At 37.7% G+C, this 17898-nt stretch overlaps 1 protein-coding gene across 5 annotated transcripts in view; it reads right to left on the reverse strand.

Moving 5' to 3' along the window:
• SMYD3 (SET and MYND domain containing 3) overlaps positions 1–17898 on the reverse strand; it is a 360402-nt gene that overhangs the window by 109513 nt on the left and 232991 nt on the right. The window lies entirely within an intron of this gene.

Consider the following 17898-nt stretch of genomic DNA (forward strand, 5'->3'; position numbering starts at 1 on the left):
ACATTTACAGCAGTAGGTAATTTGGCCCAGAAAAAAAATGAACTGCTAATTAGTGAGATCAAGGGTTGGCACGACAGTCTCAGCCAGCTTCAGTCTTGGGATTAAATAAAGATTATCTATATTTATCTCATTTGTTTTTGTCATAAATGTATTTAGGAGGGTTCTACCTAATGCATAAGAATTTCTTTCCTCAAATTACCGCATTGTGCACTAGAGTAATTTAAACACTTATTTCAATAGTTCAGATAATTATGTTTAAGTGCTTAGAACAAGCTTATATAAAGTAGTTTTACTCTGTTTTATTATGTGACAGATACTGTATTACTCGTGAGTAGCCAGAGCCTGTCATATTGAAAAATTTCATGAATAAGTCATATATTATGCATGCATGTATAGTTCAGCATAGTCAAACATAACCAAACAATTAATAAAACAAACGAAGAATGCATAATTGAAGTGCTAAATCTGAGAGCTCAAAAGTGAATTGACTAGCAGAGAATTACTCATCTCTCAGAAAAATACCCACTGTAATTTGAGTGCGCTCAACCAACCAACCTACAGCCTTTAAAAAAATATTGCTATTACAAATTGATTATACTTTTAATAGTGATAAATCCTCATGAAATTAGTTATTGCTTACCATAGTTATAGCATCAAGCTTTTGAAACAAAGAAAGTAATTGCTAGCAAAAGTTAATGACCAATTTCAAAAGGGATCACCCCTTAACTAAATCACATTGTATACAGTGGTAATCAGAAGATAGGATCATTTTGATTCCCTCTGCATCTTAAGGTGAACAGACTGTATTGGAATGAGTTATGTTAATCCAGAGTCAGCAGTTAATTAGCAATTAGGAGGGGCGCTGAAAGATCAGAAGAAAAAAAAAAATTGTTCTACATTAAAAAGATGATGCTCTAAAAAAAAAAAAAAAAAAAAAAAAACTGAAACCCATGAACCACTCCTCACAAGCAGCTACTGTCAGACTTGTGCTTGCCCGACTGTCTGTTAAGTGTGACCTAATCACCAGAACATGAGGGAACGTGAGACCGTAGTATTCTTAAAATAGAGAACATACATCATTTACACAGACCTACCTGATTTTTTTTTACAAAGAAAAGTGACTAGATTTTTTTTTTTATTACAAAAACAAGAACAAAGTAAACTATACCTTTAAAATCTGCTCAATGCTATATTTCATGAATCACTGTAGCTATTATTTAAATGCAACTTTTGGTCTGATCAACAACTACAAGCGAATTTAAATAAATCATCGGTAGTTTTATCAGCAAGTCAAATGGAATGAAATGAAAAACAATGGCCAGTTCCAGCATCTTTAACTTTATCCCTCATCTTATTCATCCTCTTCAGCTCTTTTGTTTACTATTTTGAAGAACTATTCAGAAAAAAAGAAGAGAAAAAACAACAACAACAAAAAAAAACACTGAATGATTATGTTCACCTGGTAAACCTGGGGACTAAAAGTGCTTCTTTAATAAGTTTCCTCCTGTTTGCAAATAAAGACAAAAGGACTTTTTAAAGACTTCTCTTATCAAACTGCCAATATGTGTATCTGCTGTTATACATCATTTCTGGCTCAATGGCCTCAGCAATAGATTCCAGCTTTCAAGACATTTGTATCTCCACCTGTTTCTGTATTGGACTTCTCTCAGCCTTAATGAACACCATTTACTAAAACGATCTCGGCTTGGATCTGAAATGCTGTGCTATGCAGGTGAGACATGCAGTACAGTTAGGATAGGTAGACTGTATTGGGATAAAGTACTGAAAAACTTGAATATGAATTCAGCCCCTCTCTCACCCCTCTCTCATCTGTCGTCTGGAGTGGTCAGCTTGACCTGACCTTGTTAAAATTCATATGATGGTCCATGGTTGAACATACTTGGGAACTCAAATCAGGCAGAACTCCAGTGTGCTGTGGATTTTTTTCTCTAGGATTTCAGGTAAGCTCTGGCAAAAGCAAGTCTCCTTTAGAAGAAACAGAGCACCTCTAGAACCTCTAAGAACCAAGCAGTTTCTACCTTAACAGAAGTGCAAGATAGAAGACCATAGGCAGCTGCCACACCAACTCCAGCAACCAAAGCCTCAAGCTCAAGTAAATAAATAAAGCAATCTTCAGCATATTCTGCCAACTTCATTTAGTCAAGTCAGGAAGACAGAGTTCCCAGAAATATGGTAGAAATCAGGCAGAAAGAGGGCAGTGATACTCCACAACACAGTGCTCCTCAGTGTAGCCACCTCAGCCCACAACATAACAAAGCTTGGTTTGAAGGGCCAGTGGCTGCCCCACTACTGCTAGCACAGAGGCTCCTGGCCAGTCTCTGCTTCGTTAGCTAGGCTTTAAGAGACTGCTTTAGTGTAAGACAGGAGCTCATTCTCTTCTGCTAATAACAAGGTGCTCCCTAAAGCTCATGATCAAATGTGGAGGTACAAGAGGTGCTTACTCAAAATCTTATTTCAGGCTTATTTGAAGCTGAAATGTGATACAAATGAGCAAGTATTTGGCATATAATAAAGGAAGATTGTTTAAAAAAAAACAACAATGGAATTGTTTAAAAAACAAAACAAAATAAGCTTATGCAACTCCCTGGTTAATCAAAACTTCTAAGGCACTTGCACTATTGCAGATGCAATATGAAAACAATCTTTGTTACTTACTTTTGTGCATAGTTAAGATGAGAAAAACTGCAAACCAGAGGAACAACTACTCCACTGAACTCTGTGGTTGGCCTTGCCTCTCTAATAGCTGGAACCTAAGCCTCTGTTACGAAGCACCCCAAACTGCGATATGGGCGACAGCATGTCTGGGAAACTTTGAACTAATACAAATACAAGTTCACAGTTGTCATCACCCCCAGTTGTCATCACACAGTCTTGGTTGCAAATCTGAATGAAGTCCAGTGATGCCACAGTCCTTTCCTCCCTACTTTCATATGTCTTTTTCTCCCTACCTCTAAATATTTTTGAATACACTGCCAACTGAAAGCCCTCAAAGTTGGAATGCTTACCATCATTTAGAATTTGCAAGGGAGTCAGTTTTAATGAAAACATTACTCTCTTCTTTTTCAGTTCTGCTGCTCCCACGCTATTGTTGGCAGCTTAAGATCCATATCAGAAGGAAAGCACGTAAAATTCACCCAGCCATGCAGTGATCCTGTAGGACATTTAATGTGCACAAGTATCTGCAGCTGTGCATTGCTTCTGATCCATAGGAGACTACATATGGGTATTGAAATCAGAACACATGACATCCTTGTTATTAGATGCACATGTCTTTAAAGCAAACAAGTCCAATAATATCAAAACAAAAACACACACACACACAAATCCAAGATACTTGCTCCTAGCAGAATTATTTCACTCTCTCAGCTCAGATCACAGAAATGCAACAAGGTAAAAAGTTAATTACATCTATAGTGCGAAGTCTTAAAATTCTAAAGCACCATTAACATTCATATCACTTACGTTTTTCACTCTCTATAGCCTAAATTCTTGTATGATTTCAAACTCTTGCTAGAACACAATTGAGTGTTCAGCTAGAGCTGTATGGCAAAACCAGGTCCACTCAGATATCTAAATCATGCCTATTTTTTACAGGAATGTTGAGGAGCAGGGAACAAATGATCAGACAGGTTTTTCATCTCCAAACACTTTCATACTGAGTTCAAGTGTCTTACTCAAAGCAATCCTTTTGTCAAATACATATTAAGGAACAAAATAAAGGATAACTGAGAAATTAAGGGCTTGTTACGTGCAAGTGAGACAAGCTGATATAATACTCTCCTTTGGCTTTACATTCTGAAAACTTATGCTGTAAATGAACTAAATATAAGAAAAGGATACACAGAAAAGACAACAGAAAACAACACTTTCTTGCAGTTATTTTTCTTATATATGAACTGAGACAAAACTCCATGCTGACCTTTGATATAGATGCCTAAAAAGTCTAGCATTTTTGCCATGAATTTAGGAAACACAAATGTAAGGCAAGAGACTTAGGAAGGCTTTAACTAATAATTCATAGCAGAGACTACATTTAGGTCAAAAAACTTTGCAACCATCATAAATTCTAAAGGGTACACAGTTCATCTGGCTTATGGAGAGAAATCTTCACAGACTTAAGCAGTGATATATCTCAAAAGGTATAGACATTTGTAAACCATATCTTGCAGTCCTTACTCACACAGAAATCCATCCCTACGGATATCTAGAGAAATTTTACTGGTACAAATATATTAGGACTTAACAAACAAGCTGGCCTTATGCTGAACAAAGGCCTTCTTTTTTGGCCTCTGCATACCAGGATACCAATACAAACAAGCCTTTATGCATGTCTGTGGTTTTGCCCAGTTTGAATTTCAGATTTGCACTACACTTATGAATTTAGTAAAATAACTCTTCTGTTTTTGGATAGCGCTGGGGCAAGTCGCCCCTGAGCTGGTTCAGGACAGCTCTCCAGCCAGAGCACCACTGGCAAAAGAGCTGGTCATGCTTACGAGCTTCATGACTCACTGAAGTCCTCAGGAAGGGGCATGCCTTTTGACTGACATTTTGAGAAGTCAACTCAATCTGACAAAGACTCACCATATTCTGACCTAAGGTGAGTCACCCATGACTGTTCCTTTTCCTTGTTCCTCCTGGATTGTTTATGTACAAGCACCCCTGACCACAGTGTCCACCTCAGTGTTGGGAAATGGCAGATTCACCTCTAATTAAATTGTTCTGGTCATTCAGGAGCAGCAGACCTTTGACCAGTACTTTATGGGATATTCAAGACAATCCAATCCACTGGCATATGTGACCAGGGTTTCCTTTTTACAAGCCTAGACATGTTTTTGTCTTCTCAGCTGTGTAATAGCAAAGCACTATCCTCATCAAGAAGGCAACTGGTGATACTTGGAAGACTTTACTCTTGTACTCTGCCTCCTGTACACTGAAAGAAACAATATATTTCTTTGAACTAGTCTTTCACCTATATTAGTCATTCAAATTTTTTTTTAAAACCTACTTAAATCTTGTAAGTTTCATTAAAATAGCTAATCACAAAGGTAGCTTATATCGGCCAGCAGGTACCCTGCCTTACTTTACAATTGGTTTTTGTCTCACAGAGGGATATGAAGGGAACAGGCACCAAGAGTCTTTGTTTCTGTTTTAACAGTCAAATGCCTCTATCAGTCGGTGAAATCCATGAGCATCTTTTACATTATGTCCACAATCTCATTAAGTTAAGGAGACGTGAGGTATGAGGATTTAATGGATACACTCAAGTCAATTGTATCACTTAAACAGCTATCATCTACAAGGAATATTCAATGATATAAAACAATGTTTTATATGTTTTATATTTATAATTTTACTACACCTTATAGAAGAAAGAAATCTTGACTGTAAGATTTAACAGGGAAACAAAAATGTACTTGATTTGTAACGATTTTTGAAATACTTAATTATGTATACATAATGGGTAATTGAATTGTCCTAAGCAACAGTTCATTTGATAAGACTGCAAGATTTTTTCTGGTTTGCTTTTTTGGCGTTTCTCTCTTTTCTTCTATTTTGTTTTATCTTCTAACATGGTAAGATGGAAAAATTATACATCTGGGGATTCTGACATAGCATTACACCAACCCCAATTTATTACATTTTCATTTTTATTTTTCCAGTCAGCAGATGACCGCTTTCTGGGTGTAAACTTAGGCTTCTGTACTGGGGCGCACAATGTGGCTTGGCACCCTTTAGTGACTTTCCTGCGGTATGAGTCTACCACTGAGATTTCCATTTTCTTCCCTATGCTATAGAATGCTGTCTTAGCGAGCTTGTATCAACACTACTGCAGTTCTCCTACAAGTCTGATGACAATTTCAGTTGATGACATGTCAAAGGGTTCTCACAAGGATGTTTTCAGCCAATTCACAGACAGCATAATAGAAATGTCTCTTTTTTAACACTGATGTCAAAAATATTTTGTCAACCTGAAGTGAGGTGGAGGCGGGCTTGAAAATCACACTGATCACCTCCGCTCCAGAGCAGTGACATTTTAATTCCTGTATCCCTCTGGTGTGCAACTGATAGGCCTGGGCAATTTGTCTCTGCTTTCCTTCATTCCCAATCTGCTGTTGCCAGCTGTTCGCACACCAAAAACCAGCTCTTGTTTGCAGCTAGTCATGTAAAATATGACCTAAAAAAACACCAGTTTCACAACAGTGGAGATGATAATATGAAAATGTTAAATGTCAGACTTTGATATTTTGTATGTGATGAACAAGCAGAAATTCCCAATTTGATGAAGTGGTAATTAGCATGCTGGCTACCTCAAACACACAACCATTCCTGTCAACAGGTTGGTTTTGCTATCTGTCAAGAGGTACTAATAGACTGCATTCTTCATCCTTACATAAACATATAAAGCCATATTCTGAAGATACAACATGTACGCTAGAGACAAATCTACTAACCACAGAGTTCTCCTGGTGGGAAGAGCCTCATTCACATCAAATGAATGTTTATTTTTTAATTAAGAAAACAGATGATGACTTCACTGCATGTTAGCAAAATTATCTGCAGGCAGTAAGAGTGTGGTGAATGGAACACAAGCTTAGAAGATATCTTGAAAACATCACAATGAGCAATGTAGAACCACTTCTATTTGGCATATCTGCCTGTATTTTCTACTAAAAAGCAATATAGTAATTCTATATTCCTTCAGCAGCTCTCTTAAGGAATAAAAATATGGAATAATGTTCACGAATCTCTTGTATTTCTCCGCCACCTTTACACAAAGCATCAATACTCTGCTTTTACCTCCATGTTTAACAGTCATTGATGTTTAATAAAGTAACAGTAAAGTACAGTAAAGTTTACTGTTAGAGCAGTAAAAAAAACTTCACTGAGGAATTATGAATTCAATAGTTAAATTAAGCATTTGGCGTCAGTTTCAATCAGTTTCTTGAGACCTGTTTATTCAGTCATTAAATTTTCAAAAACAAAAAATCCACAGCAAAAAAACCAAGCCTCTTAATCTTATAATACCCTTGTTACCCTTGTAGTTCCTTGAATCTGTGATACTTTTTTTTTTTTTAATCAGTTAAGTCAGCAGAAGGATGCAATTGTGCATTTTCATGTCATGATGATTTTGCCTGGGCAGTAGAAATCAGACTGTTCTCACAATTATATTCTATTATGAATTTCCCAGTCTTGACAAAAGAACTAGGGGTAAAGGAAATAAACATTATGATGAAATGAAGCTGTTTTTGTTTACAACTGAGCAACTTATTATTTAAATCTTATTTCTACTAAATTTTTGATGCAGTTTTGCATCCAAAATCTGTCACCATGTACTGCTTTCCCCTGCTTTTGCAGAAACAATTGAAAAAAAACACAGCGCCTGCTTTGATTGAGAAGGTGACACACATCAAAGGAAAACGTATGGTAAATGAAAATAGAGTTTTATAATAGAACGCATTAGCATACAAACTACATTAAAATAACAGGAAGCAAAACTTGCTAAAAGCAAATTTCATAGTCTTTACTGTGGCATCTCTGTGTACAACTGAAGCCAGTGTTTGCATGCTTCCCATCAGCACTCCTCAACATTCTGGCTTATGTACTTTTGCACAAACACAGTAACATACCACTAGGAGACAAGAAAGCAACAATTATCTGCCTGCTTTTCTGCCATTGCTAGCTCATGTCTTATCATAACACATCAAGCCATTGCTGACATTCTGCCCTGCTTTGTGCCTTCATCTCAAATACAACCTCAAAAGTCACTACAAGAAAATACCCATGGTAACCTGATAATAAGTTGAAATCAGTGACAGTTAATAAGTGGCACTGTCTACTCACAGTCCCGTCGGATAATACTCTGCAGCTTGGAACATGAACTCTACATAAGGAAGAAAAGGCTCCAGACAATGTCCTCCTTCCCTGTTGCCCACCAGCCCACTATGGCTAGGCTCAGGCTGGAAGTTCCAGGCTTGCAGCAGACCCTTCAGCTCCCACACACCTGGGCTGCGGGAACAGACCCACTTCAGCCTTCTGGAAGCACCTTAACTGACTAACAGCCTCATTCACCAACTCCTCCAAGCATTATGACAATTGAAAATCCAGTTGGATTTAGCATTATCTTAGTTTCAGCTGGGATGGAATTCTGCTTTTTGGAGTGCCTGGTATGATGCTATGTTTTGGTTTTAGGGGAAAAGCAATGTTGATAAGCAATGCTGTACAGAGCCAAAGCCATTCACAGTGAAGGGCCCAAGGAGCTAGGAGGAAAAAGAATTAGGACTGGTTGCACATCATCGGGGGGTGGTGAGCAATTGCCTTGTTATATATATTCATATCATTCTGTGTGTGTGTGTGTGTGTGTATAGGCATAACTATCATCCTTTTCTGTATTTTAATAAATAGTTTTATTTCAACCCACAAGACCTACTTTTTTTCCCCATGTTCTCTCCCCCACCCCACTGGGAAGGGCAGAGTGAGCAACCACTGTGTGGTGCTGAGCCACCTGCCTGGTTAAACCACAACAGGCATGCATGTGATAGACTCTAATACAAAAATCCCATCTGCAAACATATGTATTTGAAGCATTTCTTTTTCCACTACTTAATCCCTCCCTAATTTGTGCTTATGCTTTGTAAAGCACAGAAAGATCTGCTGTTCATTTTAAAGTCTAAAATCATACCGTGTTTTCATAACTAAAACCAAAACACTGCTGTATTCAGGCAAGATCCGGTGCACAAAACACAATTACCCTACCAATTGACTACACATCAATAGGACAGCACATGATTAGACAGCAGCGGGGAATCCTAATGATACCCTGTGAGAATTGGGTTAGTGCATGTCTCTCATTTTCTGCTTCATGATGTGTAGATGAAAAGTACACTGGAAAGAATACAAAATGAATGGCAGCATTTCTGTACACATCCTAGCTTCGTTTTCACAAGGGTGTGAAATGTGGAAAGACTACAACTATCAGGTGGAAGACAAAAATCATTACTGGCACTGCCTTACTTAGGAGCACAATGACTTGGTCAGTTTAGCCATGGTATTTTCAAAGGGCTGATATTTTCAAAGCAGCTGTTAGGTACACAACCTCACCCCCAACAATGTGGGGACCAGTGTTTGTGGGCAGATGAAAGAAAACTTGTATCACAGCTCTACACACACTGACCTAGCCCCACTTGGAGCCTTACTCCGCAGCAATGTCCCCATTCCCACCGGGTGCTACAGCTGAGTTCAAGCAGCCCTCCCAGTACCACACATTGTCCCACCCCGTACTACACAGACATTGACCCATTTTGATTTGTGTTTGTCCCTTTCCTCATCATCTGCATAGTGGAGATCTCAAACCATGCACAGATTTTCTTTAATTGCCAAAGAAGAAAATTATTTAAAAACAAGCTCTAAACTATGCTTAAACACACTATTCATTTCAGCCCAGGATATATTAACATCCCAAGAGAGATGTGAATGTTACTGGAGGCTGTCAAATTAACAGAAACACATTCACAAAGAGAGTTTGTTCAGGCAATGTTAGTGCAGCAATAATGGTGCTAAGTGATGGCAAAGCATCATTTTGCTTGAAGCAAAATTTCATTTTTGCCCGTTCATGAAAATAAATGCAATTTCTGTCACCTGATTCTTGTCCTTGCTTGATTTGTTTAGCATATTTTAAAGGGATTTTCTTTCTCTTTCATGTTATTTTCTGGCGGTTTCTAAGAATCAGTCTTTTATAATCAATCTGCAATGCTTAGATACTCCCCCAGCAGATTTCAGCACTGCAGTATAAGGAGGTTCTCACAAAAAAAAAGATAGGTTGGTTATCTTGTTATCTTTCCTGCACTTCTTGGCAATCTCACTGCTCAACTGCTGTGTGATTAGGAAGCTCCTTTCTTCCCTTTCTTAATCCTAGAATTTATTTAGTTCCACAACTTCTGGTAGTCCGTACCCAGAGAGTTGCAGTAGGTGTGTTGAGCATCTTTAACTCTGCTCAAAGCTGATGTAGTCAGTCAGAAACTGGAAGGGAAGACTGGGACTGTATTCCCAACATGTTTGAACATCTACTGTTGCTGCAAACAGCTGAGACTCGCAGGTCTGGTGCAATGCCATCTTTTCCTCCATTGCCTGGATTTGCTGGTGAAAAAGCTCAGGTGATCAGAGGGATCTGAAACATTTCTATCTTTCTAGTGTTTGCACCCACCAATGTAGGCTTTGAGCAGTTAATGAAAGTAAGCAGTTTGCCAAAACACACTGGTTTCATTGCACATCATTTAGGACACTTCTGCTGCAAGCTTTACATACGTAAAGTGAATATTTCACTTCTGCTTTGAGGAAGTAGTGAAGCTTTGGATCATGGACGTTTAAACTACTCATACACAGAGATATTTATGAGCAGAAATAAAAAGGCTCCTATCCCATATTTTGAATGACCTTATCAACCCTAAAGTGCCCATGACAACGTGACGTTGTTTGCTCCCTATCCCAAGTCATTCCCCTGCAAATTCAATTAGCAAAAATAATTACTTCACTGTAAAGTGTCTGAAAATGCCAAGACCTATTTAGAAACAACAGCAATCATTAAACAAAACCCATTTGCAAAAGAGCTAAAGGCATTTCCCATACTCATATAAAATTTAAAAACAAGAAGACACTTCAGAGTGCTTAAACTGCAGACAAAATCCTGCTTAATTTAAAAGGTGACAGGGTTACTAATGCACCAGGTAATTCAAAGAGGGCAAAACAAATTGCATTTTTAAAATATTGGAGGCTCCATCCACCATGATGGGAAACATATAAGGCTTACCAAATATGAAATTTAATGTGCACAGGTTGTTCAAAAGTTGCCATAATTCACGAGTGAGCATAGCTAAAAAGGCAAGATTTATCACAATAAGGCACAGCTCTGGAAATTACTATGCAGTCATGAACCTCAAATAGTCAAACCACAAGGCCAACTCTCCCTGTTTTATTCCATAATTCTGGAAAAATAAGGTGTTGTTTACATAACTGGAAGGCTTTGCTTTATTAGAGAACACAGCAGGAGAGTAATTTATGCAATATCATTATTTAGCATGTGCACAACCACAGATAAATAACGATCCACTCAAAAATGTAAGGCCTACCCAGAAATACTTCTTGCCAGTTCTCTCAAAATCAACAAACTTTTGACTCAAGATTACATTCTCTTTTCAATAATTATTTTCCTAAATCTATTAGAAAACTCTGATTATACTTAAGAAAAGAAACAATGCCATGCACACAGGAAGGCCGTACATGATTACTGGGACACTCATTATCAGGCTGAGCCGAAATTGTTATGAACTGCTGACATGACGTTGACAAACACTGCAAATCATCCAAAATGATTATTCAAATGCTTCGTATTTGATTTTTGATGGCTATTCATCCAGTTATTGAATATGTTTTGCTGGGAATTTAAGTACTTCCAAAACAAACAAACAAACAAAAAAAAATGATAACACCAAAAAATACAAAATACAACAAAAATCCCAAAACAGCCTGACATTATTTAGGAACAAATAGGGCTCCTACAGCTCTTTCAACTACACTCATGCAATATAATACTTACTAAGTATAAATATGTATATTATATATATATATATGCAACATATAATACTTAGGTTAGTGTCTTCAGTTTTTGTCCACAAAAGAAACATCAGAGTAGTAGCATCAACTTTTTTCTATTAATAAAACAAGAAGATGCTCTCAACTTTTAAGAGAGGGAGGGTGTCATCATGTTCTGCCTTTCACTCCAAACTCACTGAACAGTAAATATTTCAAAGGGTTCAAGCTTGCTCATTCATTCTCTTTTCCCAGCTTTGCATAGTTGCTTTGAAGCAGCTGTCCTCAAAGGATCAGATACTGAGTTTTCTAATCCTGTTTCAACTTCTCAGCAAGACTTCTGAGTTCTATTAAAGATTAGGCAACATTTTTCTGTGCTGAGGCCTTCTAGGCAACTGAACAAGGAGCTTGCTCCAAATTACTAACTGAAGGTGACATTGCTGCTGGCCACAAAACTCCTTAAAGTAGATAATTTCCATTAACAAAAAAATTGCAAAAAATATATTATTTAAATCAGCCCTTATTATCTCATTTAAATAAAAAAAAAACATATGTACATAATGAACTTCTGTAATAGAGTAAATAGGAAACAACTGGGATTTTGGAAAATGCATCATATACGAAAAATGTTCCAATAAAGGATCAACATAAGCTGTGTGAAAGAAAACCAAGTATCCTACATATGCCTTCCCTAGGATACCACTAGGTTTAGAAAAGGTTGCAGATGCCACACTCTCAGGTGGAAATTGTGGGGAGCAAATATTGGTACAGTCTTTCTGCAGGCAGATGTTCACTGCATGTTTGAAGTATGTGTGGGCAAGTGAGTGTGTGCACAAGTGTGTGTGTGCACATGAGCGAACAATGGGAATGAGAATACAACATTATGAAATGGCACATCTCATAGGCTTACTGTTTCAAATTTCAGCCAAGCTGCCAGGGCTTGTCAGTGAAATTATTCTTTACCTGCTTCTGTGGAACATTTGATGATATAAAAGATGGAGATTTATTTTCTGAAATGAAGTAGAATGAATCTTATGCAGCTGCCTAGATTACTAATGCCACCCATATGTGGTCATTTTTTTTCTAAACTAACGACTGACTCCTGCTGTAGTTCAGGGATTTTACAGGTGAACTGACAACTCAAACTTTTGCATTCATACCCACACAAAGGCTTCTGCACAGAAACGGTCTGGATGCTGCTCTGGAAGTAAAGGTAGGTGCCAAGGTAAAAAGACATGCTGCTGACTTTTAACAGTTCTTTTCAGATGTGCTGCCACATGCAGTTCCCACACAGGGCATGTATCTGGCACCTGGAGGGCTTCTGTCCCAGCTGCATGTGTAGAGAGTAGATGACAAGATGTAATGAGAGAGGCAGAGGGGACCCTTCCTCTCAGGCAGAGGACTTGGAGATCAGATCATACTTTTCAACAAGGGAGCTTGAACATGTAGAAAGGTTGCAGATGCACACGGCACATTTCAAAACAGAAGAGACACAAGCAAGTATCCCAGCCTTCTCTTCTGAATGTCTGTCTGTATGGGCAACCATTCTGTGAACAGCATCACCCAGGATCCTGCAAGTTGCGCCATGGAGTCCATGGGGATTAGTAAAGCTATGCTGTGAACAAAATAAAAAAGTGATGCATTTGAAGAAACTAAGGGCTTGTCTGATATTCCTAATATAGACACAAAAAGGTGAACAGTCCTCCAAAGGGTTCTTTTCCATCAGTACAGAAACACACATTTAACAGCGACATTTCATTTTCAGAGGTAACTACTTCTGCAAATGAAACAGACTGTTTAGGGAAAAAGACCTGAAAAAACAATGGGGCACTCTTCCAGAAGCAGGAAGCCATTATAAGCTTCTTAACATGTGCAACCTGACAGTGTGTGACAAGAAAAAAATTTCTAATGCACAAGTAAGCTTTCTCAAGTGAGCTCTTTTTAGATCAATCAAGAAGAGAGCTCTGAATGCAAATGACCAAAGACAGAACAGTTGGACACTAAATGTGTTTATCCCTATTTTTCCAGTGTTAAAATCCTCTGTTCTTATGAAGGTTAGATTCCATGGTCTCCCAGGAATCTCTTTTTAAAGTGAAGATAAAAGCAACAGGAGAAAGTAAAAGAGACAGGCACATTGGGTCCTGGATGTCTAGAAACAAGTCTAGAAGCACCTAGGAAGCAGGTGTAGGGCTCTCTGAGCACCAGACCAGAGAGAAGTGAACTAATTCTCAGGCAACAACTAGAAGTACACTTCAGGCTAGGTGATGGCACAAATTATGGTGAGTACGTATTCTCCATCTTCTCGGTTCTCCAGAAGAGGAGGAGTATACTCCTGTATACCACCTATAAAGCTGTTCTGATGTTAACAAGCTACTCATCATGACCTGATTTGACCAATTTTCAAATTGAATTGAGAGCACAAGTTTCTGCATCCCCCCAGATGGCAAACCAGGAATCACAGTGGTTTCATAACTAGGTCTTTCATCAGAACTGATCCTAGGAAGTGGACATGGGACATTTGGTATATTCCTTTGTAGGCAAACCTATAAAGCAGCTAGGGATATCTCTTCCCATCTCTTTTTAGCCCTGGGTGTAAATGCCAAGCAAGTATTTAATTGTGACGCTTTCTTCCTCCAGAAAGGAAAGATAACTGAATTAGAGAATGAATTAGGTGAATTGGAGACCCGATATTCCCTACCACAGTTCTTTATGCTAGGTAAGATCAGAACTGAAAACTTTCTGGGCCAATGCTAGAACGTACAGTATGAAATTAATGAGATTGGCAAAACCATGTCCAAAGTTACACAGAGAACAAAATACTAAAAGCCCTCAAGGTAACAAAGTAGAACCTAAAGTAAATTAAAAAATTAAAGACTTGAGATGCATTTAAAATGGTGGGAAAAGACAGAAATTGCAATACAGACTACTGTCTGGGAGGAAATTGAAGTAGGAATGAGCTGCAATTCTCTTACTGTCATATGAACCACATCTACTGGAGAGTCCAGATTGTCTGCTACAGATAATGCAGAGATTAAAAAACCCCACATATACCAATCAGAAAAACCCACAGGACTTCTGAACACTTGGTAATGGAAATATTGTCTTGTTTCTTACTTTTCAGTGCCTGTTTGCAAGCTGCAGACCATGGTACTGCCAAAAATGGTAACATTAGAACTTTCACAAAAGACAACAGGGTTTTATAGCATTTACAAACTGGCTATGAGGCACAAAGAGATCAAAGCCAGATTTACAGATCAAAGACAGAAGAATACCTCTAAATGTTGGGGTTTTTTTCTTCACAAAGGCACATTACCTCAGAAAATTAGCATGAGTAACTAAAAATAAAAGGGTAGCCAAGCCAACTCGAGATGTACACCTTGGAGAGGTACCTTACCTTTTGTTATGGAACCATAGAATGGCCTGGGTTGAAAAAGGCCACAAAGATCATCTAGTTCCAACCCCTTGATATATGCAGGGTCACCAACCACCAGACCAGGCTGCCCAGAGCCACATCCAAGCCTGGCACTGAATGCCTCCAGGGATGGGGTATCCACAACCTCCTTGGGCAACCTGTTCCAAAATGTGTCACCACCCTGTGCGTGTAAAACCTTCCCTGTCTTAGTTTAAAATCATTCCCCCTTGTCCTATCACTACAGAAAAATCATCTTTTCTATATTGACAGGAACAGGATGTTCTGGAATAGATTGCACATACTTGCCTTGGTTTTGCAAAGCAGGCACAGATCATTATTTCAGGTCCTTATTCATTTTTAACCTTTTCTTATGCATTTGATTGACAGTATTGATAAAAACAGCTTGTGAACCTGAAGATTACTAGTTGCCACCGTGTAAACTGACTTCTAGCAGTGACAGCAGGGGTCACAGTGCTGGGTTTTCTGTCTGCTCTAGTAATAAACAAAACTATATAAAGGTCTAAGAACAGATTTTAGGAGTCATTTTATTAGTATTGGGGAAATTTAACCAGAATTTGTCCCAATGGTATAATTATATGCTTTAATATGCATCTGTCTCAGTGAGATTGTAATATATTATTGATTTCATTCACATTCAATTGAATTATTACATGCTAAACTGAAATGCTAGTACCTCAGCTTATCTGTTGTGCCTCGGTATCAAATTGCATATAGTGAATCCATAAAATTGCTGTAAAGCTTTTCTACACAACACCCAAAGTACTTCATGCTGTTTTGAGCCAACATCACAATTCTTAGAATGAACACTGAACTCCAGAATAAAGAGTAGGAATGAGAGGGAAGACAATGTAACGGACTGAGTAATGGACTGAGCACTGAATTACAGTGCTAGGGCAGCAGAGTACTAAATCTGACTCAAAGCCTCTAGATGCAACAGCAGAATTAATCAGAATATAATAACAAAAGCTTAAGAGTTTCACCATTTCTGTCCTGATGTATTTGGTATACTGAATGCTATTGTCCTATACATCACTCTGATAATGATAACCTATATTGAAATGATGAAATATTGTAAATTTCTTAATAGATTTCTTTTGCAATTTATTAACATGATATTTATAGGAAAAGCAATTTTATCATATATAAAGAGTTGCTTAATTACTACAATCATATAAAGTAGGAGAAATGAACGGTGTAGGTTGAATTGCTGATACAAACATTTTAAAGACACTTCTGGATCTGTTTTTGTTTTTGTTTTTGTTTTTTTAATTCAACAGTATCAGTATTTCTTTGTGACAGGAGCAGGAGAAAATAGCATTTGCTTAGGTAAATCTCCTCATCTAATTATCTCTTCTTCTGAACCACTTGTCAGAGAATAATATTTTAAATATAAAAATGGTCCTTTCTTAAGCAAGAAACATTCCCATGAAAGTAAGACCTAGGATCCATGTATTTGTCTCATTTTCTGTCTTTCTGGTCTTTAATCAAAAAACACTGTTACTGCTGAAAAAAGATATTCATTCTTGTGAATACTGTGGAGCAGTAGAGAAGAGGCACGTTAGAGGCTAACATCCTGCTCATCTGAGTCCTTATCAGTCAATGGATCAGCTTCACATGATCTTCATGGGATATTACTTACATAGAGGTCATTGAATGACAAGGTCTCTACACCGTTCCCAAAAGTATCTTATTATACACAAATTTGGCTCTATGCAATACTCCTAAACACCATCAAATCAAATCAAATCTGCAAAATGTTTAAATATTGCTGGTGCTATAATCCCCGTAAAAACTAGCATAGAGTTCAGGGCTTAGTTGAAGCATCACTAGAGTGCTATCCACCTGAAAAAGTCTTAAGGCCACTGAATTGCAAACATGCCTCATATACATACATATCCACACACACACACAGAAAGAGGAAATATATTTCCCTCTTTTAATTACAAATATGAAATACAATTTCTGATATTTTGCATCATACTTTCTCCAAAACACTTTTAAACAGCAAGTAACAAGTACTTAATATGAGCAGTCCTAATTAAAACCTATTTTATGACTCCCAAAGTGATAACAGTTCATATTTATTTCTTATGCCAATCCGAAATATTTTACGTGAAGTCAGTATTAGTGTTTCCTGTTACCCTGTCTGTATGTGGGAAGCACAGAACTACAATAAAATCCCACGTCAGACACAAATGTACGTGCTGTAGGAGACAATCTCGTACAACAGCACTCTGAGGGTAGAATGTTGGAGCCCTTTCCATGTCTTTGTTTCATGAGATGTAATGTTTGCTGGATTACATGTTATATTAAAGTTACACGGTTTGACGCAATATTCCCATTGACTTGTACCTAAGAATACTGCACAAGTACTGCTCTTCTGTTGTGATGCACTGCTTTCATGGGAGTGACAGTTTGAGCACATGACATTCTCAATTTTCCAAACGAGTTGGGCTTCCAAGCAAGAAAGCATATTTCCTGCATCAGTGCCCCTCCAGGGAAGCCTCCAGGCAAGGGGTTTCCCATAACACCCTCAGAAAGATAAGTCATGTACATTTAAAATAAAGTCATTCTATACCAGAGAGAATGTAAAAAAAAAAAAAAAAAAAGAAAGAAAAGAAAAGAAAAAACAACCACATCATGCAAAACAACATACTTCAATTTTTTTTACACTGATATGAAACATAGTCTTTGTGTCATCCACATTCTATTCTACAAGTTCCATGTAATGGATAAATCTTCATGTAAGAAAATACAGATATAAATACTGAGTTGAACCACCCATTCATATGATAAGAAAAAGCATGCCTTTCTTTAGTAACATAATACATAAACATCTGTATCTCCAAAAGTAATAAATT

Source organism: Lagopus leucura, unplaced genomic scaffold (assembly GCF_019238085.1).
Source record: "Lagopus leucura isolate 7727_CA_CO unplaced genomic scaffold, USGS_WTPT01 Super-Scaffold_73, whole genome shotgun sequence".
Classification (NCBI taxonomy): domain Eukaryota; kingdom Metazoa; phylum Chordata; class Aves; order Galliformes; family Phasianidae; genus Lagopus; species Lagopus leucura.